Source organism: Dendrobates tinctorius, unplaced genomic scaffold, assembly GCF_039654945.1.
Source record: "Dendrobates tinctorius isolate UK_male_01 unplaced genomic scaffold, ASM3965494v1 ptg000273l, whole genome shotgun sequence".
NCBI classification, from domain to species: Eukaryota; Metazoa; Chordata; class Amphibia; order Anura; family Dendrobatidae; genus Dendrobates; species Dendrobates tinctorius.
In genome coordinates, this window is record NW_027361940.1 from 1162809 (window position 1) to 1168190 (window position 5382).

Here is a 5382-nt window from a genome sequence, read left to right on the forward strand (position 1 = left end):
CCTCCCTCCATACTCCTCTGTCCTCCTCCCTCCAGACTCCTCTGTCCTCCTCCTTCCTCCAGAGTCCTCTTCCTCCTCCCTCCAGACTCCTCTGTCCTCCTCCTTCCTCCAGAGTCCTCTTCCTCCTCCCTCCAGACTCCTCTGTCGCCTCCTCCCTCCAGACTCCTCTGTCCTCCTTCTCCCTCCAGAGTCCTCTTCCTCCTCCCTCCAGACTCCTCTGTCCACCTAGGCCTCCTCCCTCCATACTCCTCTGTCCTCCTCCCTCCATACTCCTCTGTCCTCCTCCCTCCAGACTCCTCTGTCCTCCGCCTCCTCCCTCCAGACTCCTCCTCCCTCCAGACTCCTCTCTCCATCTCCCTCCAGACTCCTTTGTCCTCCTCCTCCCTCCAGAGATCTCTTTCCTCCTCCCTCCAGACTCCTCTGTCCTTCTCCCTCCAGACTCTTCTGTCCTCCGCCTCCTCACTCCAGTTTCCTCTGTCCTCCTCCTCCCTCCAGGCTCCTCTGTCCTTCTCCTCCCTGCAGACTCCTCTGTCCTCCTCCTCCCTCCAGACTCCTCTGTCCTCCTATGCCTCCTCCCTCCAGACACCTCTGTCTTCCCTCCAGGCTCCTCTGTCTTCCTCCCTCCAGACTCCTCTGTCCTTCTTCCTTCCTTCTCCTCCCTCCACACTCCTCTGTCTTCCTTCTCCCTCAGCACTCCTCTGTCATTGCCCTCCTCCACACTTCTCCGTCCTCCTTCCTCCACACTTCTCTGTCCTCTTCCTCCCTCCAGGCTCCTCTATCCTCCTCCTCCCTCCACACTCCTCTGTCGTTGTCCTCCTCCCTCCACAATTCTCTGTCCTCTTCCTCCCTCCTGACTCCTCTGTCCTCCTCCCTCCAGGTTCCTCTGTCCTCCTCCTCCCTCCAGACTCCTCTGTCTTCCTCCCTCCAGACTCCACTGTCCTCTGCCTCCTCCCTTCAGACTTCTCTGTCCTCCTCCGCCTCCTCCCTCCAGACTCCTCTGTCTTCCTCCCTCCAGACTCCTCTGTCCTCTGCCTCCTCCCTCCAGGCTCCTCTGTCCTCCTCCCTCCACACTCCTCTGTCCTCTTCCACCCTCCACACTCCTCTGTCATCATCCTCCCTCCACACTCCTCTGTCCTCCTCCTCCTTCCAGACTCCTCTGTCTTCCTCCCTCCAGACTCCTCTGTCCTCTTCCCTCCACACTCCTCTGTCATCGCCCTCCTCCCTCCACACTCCTCTGTCCTCTTCCACCCTCCACACTCCTCTGTCATCATCCTCCTCCCTCCACAATCCTCTGTCATCGTCCTCCCTCCACACTCCTCTGTCCTCCGCCTCCTCCATCCAGGCTCCTCTGTCCTCCTCCTCCCTCCACACTCCTCTGTCCTCCTCCTCCCTCCACACTCCTCTGTCATCCTCCTCCCTCCACACTCCTCTGTCCTCCTCCTCCCTCCACACTCCTCTGTCATCCTCCTCCCTCCACACTCCTCTGTCCTCCTCCTCCCTCCACACTCCTCTGCCATCGTCCTCCCTCCACACTCCTCTGTCCTCCTCCTCCCTCCACACTCCTCTGTCCTCCTCCTCCCTCTACAATTCTCTGTCCTCTTCCTCCACACTCCTCTGTCCTCCTCCTCCCTCCACACTCCTCTGTCCTCCTCCTCCCTCCACACTCCTCTGTCCTCCTCCTCCCTCCACACTCCTCTGTCCTCCTCCTCCCTCCACACTCCTCTGCCATCGTCCTCCCTCCACACTCCTCTGTCCTCCTCCTCCCTCCACACTCCTCTGTCCTCCTCCTCCCTCCACACTCCTCTGCCATCGTCGTCCTCCCTCCACACTCCTCTGTCCTCCTCCTCCCTCCACACTCCTCTGTCCTCCTCCTCCCTCCACACTCCTCTGCCATCGTCCTCCCTCCACACTCCTCTGTCCTCCTCCTCCCTCCACACTCCTCTGTCCTCCTCCTCCCTCCACACTCCTCTGCCATCGTCCTCCCTCCACACTCCTCTGTCCTCCTCCTCCCTCCACACTCCTCTGTCCTCCTCCTCCCTCCACACTCCTCTGCCATCGTCGTCCTCCCTCCACACTCCTCTGTCCTCCTCCTCCCTCCACACTCCTCTGTCCTCCTCCTCCCTCCACACTCCTCTGCCATCGTCCTCCCTCCACACTCCTCTGTCCTCCTCCTCCCTCCACACTCCTCTGTCCTCCTCCTCCCTCCACACTCCTCTGCCATCGTCCTCCCTCCACACTCCTCTGTCCTCCTCCTCCCTCCACACTCCTCTGTCCTCCTCCTCCCTCTACAATTCTCTGTCCTCTTCCTCCCTCCACACTCCTCTGCCATCGTCCTCCTCGGCCTGTACATGGGGCTGGACACCTCTCCCCTGTGTTGTGATGATGAGCGGAGCTGCACAGGTCGCCGCCATCTTCCTGTTTATTTGCCCAGCACTTGTTGTTGAGGGACGCGCCATCTGTCCCCACTCTGCGCTGTACGGAGGGATCATCTCATGGGTCAGGAGACGGTCAGTGAGGACAGATGGAGCTGCCATGTTCCCTGCAGGGGCCCCAGGCCTCCCTCATGGCTGCGGCGAAGATAACGAAACCTCATATGAAGTCCTGAAAGTTGTTTTAGTGAGGACAGGTCAGGTCTGCTCCACCTGCCGTGTATAGAGGACACTGTGGGGTCGGGTCTGCTCCACCTGCCGTGTATAGAGGACACTGTGGGGTCGGGTCTGCTCCTCCTGCCGTGTATAGAGGACACTGTGGGGTCAGGTCTGCTCCTCCTGCCGTGTATAGAGGACACTGTGGGGTCAGGTCTGCTCCTCCTGCCGTGTATAGAGGACACTGTGGGGTCGGGTCTGCTCCTCCTGCCGTGTATAGAGGACACTGTGGGGTCGGGTCTGCTCCACCTGCCGTGTATAGAGGACACTGTGGGGTCAGGTCTGCTCCACCTGCCGTGTATAGAGGACACTGTGGGGTCGGGTCTGCTCCACCTGCCGTGTATAGAGGACACTGTGGGGTCGGGTCTGCTCCACCTGCCGTGTATAGAGGACACTGTGGGGTCGGGTCTGCTCCTCCTGCCGTGTATAGAGGACACTGTGGGGTCAGGTCTGCTCCACCTGCCGTGTATAGAGGACACTGTGGGGTCGGGTCTGCTCCTCCTGCCGTGTATAGAGGACACTGTGGGGTCGGGTCTGCTCCTCCTGCCGTGTATAGAGGACACTGTGGGGTCAGGTCTGCTCCTCCTGCCGTGTATAGAGGACACTGTGGGGTCAGGTCTGCTCCACCTGCCGTGTATAGAGGACACTGTGGGGTCGGGTCTGCTCCTCCTGCCGTGTATAGAGGACACTGTGGGGTCGGGTCTGCTCCTCCTGCCGTGTATAGAGGACACTGTGGGGTCAGGTCTGCTCCTCCTGCCGTGTATAGAGGACACTGTGGGGTTGGGTCTGCTCCACCTGCCGTGTATAGAGGACACTGTGGGGTCAGGTCTGCTCCTCATGCCGTGTATAGAGGACACTGTGGGGTCGGGTCTGCTCCTCCTGCCGTGTATAGAGGACACTGTGTGGTCGGGTCTGCTCCTCCTGCCGTGTATAGAGGACACTGTGGGGTCGGGTCTGCTCCTCCTGCCGTGTATAGAGGACACTGTGGGGTCAGGTCTGCTCCTCCTGCCGTGTATAGAGGACACTGTGGGGTCAGGTCTGCTCCACCTGCCGTGTATAGAGGACACTGTGGGGTCGGGTCTGCTCCTCCTGCCGTGTATAGAGGACACTGTGGGGTCGGGTCTGCTCCTCCTGCCGTGTATAGAGGACACTGTGGGGTCGGGTCTGCTCCTCCTGCCGTGTATAGAGGACACTGTGGGGTCAGGTCTGCTCCTCCTGCCGTGTATAGAGGACACTGTGGGGTCGGGTCTGCTCCACCTGCCGTGTATAGAGGACACTGTGGGGTCAGGTCTGCTCCTCCTGCCGTGTATAGAGGACACTGTGGGGTCAGGTCTGCTCCTCCTGCCGTGTATAGAGGACACTGTGGGGTCGGGTCTGCTCCACCTGCCGTGTATAGAGGACACTGTGGGGTCGGGTCTGCTCCTCCTGCCGTGTATAGAGGACACTGTGGGGTCGGGTCTGCTCCTCCTGCCGTGTATAGAGGACACTGTGGGGTCAGGTCTGCTCCTCCTGCCGTGTATAGAGGACACTGTGGGGTCGGGTCTGCTCCACCTGCCGTGTATAGAGGACACTGTGGGGTCAGGTCTGCTCCACCTGCCGTGTATAGAGGACACTGTGGGGTCGGGTCTGCTCCTCCTGCCGTGTATAGAGGACACTGTGGGGTCGGGTCTGCTCCACCTGCCGTGTATAGAGGACACTGTGGGGTCGGGTCTGCTCCTCCTGCCGTGTATAGAGGACACTGTGGGGTCAGGTCTGCTCCTCCTGCCGTGTATAGAGGACACTGTGGGGTCGGGTCTGCTCCACCTGCCGTGTATAGAGGACACTGTGGGGTCAGGTCTGCTCCACCTGCCGTGTATAGAGGACACTGTGGGGTCGGGTCTGCTCCTCCTGCCGTGTATAGAGGACACTGTGGGGTCGGGTCTGCTCCTCCTGCCGTGTATAGAGGACACTGTGGGGTTGGGTCTGCTCCACCTGCCGTGTATAGAGGACACTGTGGGGTCGGGTCTGCTCCTCCTGCCGTGTATAGTGGACACTGTGGGGTCGGGTCTGCTCCACCTGCCGTGTATAGAGGACACTGTGGGGTCGGGTCTGCTCCTCCTGCCGTGTATAGAGGACACTGTGGGGTCGGGTCTGCTCCTCCTGCCGTGTATAGAGGACACTGTGTGGTCGGGTCTGCTCCTCCTGCCGTGTATAGTGGACACTGTGGGGTCGGGTCTGCTCCTCCTGCCGTGTATAGTGGACACTGTGGGGTCGGGTCTGCTCCTCCTGCCGTGTATAGAGGACACTGTGGGGTCGGGTCTGCTCCTCCTGCCGTGTATAGAGGACACTGTGGGGTCGGGTCTGCTCCTCCTGCCGTGTATAGAGGACACTGTGTGGTCGGGTCTGCTCCTCCTGCCGTGTATAGTGGACACTGTGGGGTCGGGTCTGCTCCTCCTGCCGTGTATAGTGGACACTGTGGGGTCGGGTCTGCTCCTCCTGCCGTGTATAGAGGACACTGTGTGGTCGGGTCTGCTCCTCCTGCCGTGTATAGTGGACACTGTGGGGTCGGGTCTGCTCCACCTGCCGTGTATAGAGGACACTGTGGGGTCGGGTCTGCTCCTCCTGCCGTGTATAGAGGACACTGTGGGGTCGGGTCTGCTCCTCCTGCCGTGTATAGAGGATACTGTGGGGTCGGGTCTGCTCCACCTGCCGTGTATAGTGGACACTGTGGGATCGGGTCTGCTCCTCCTGCCGTGTA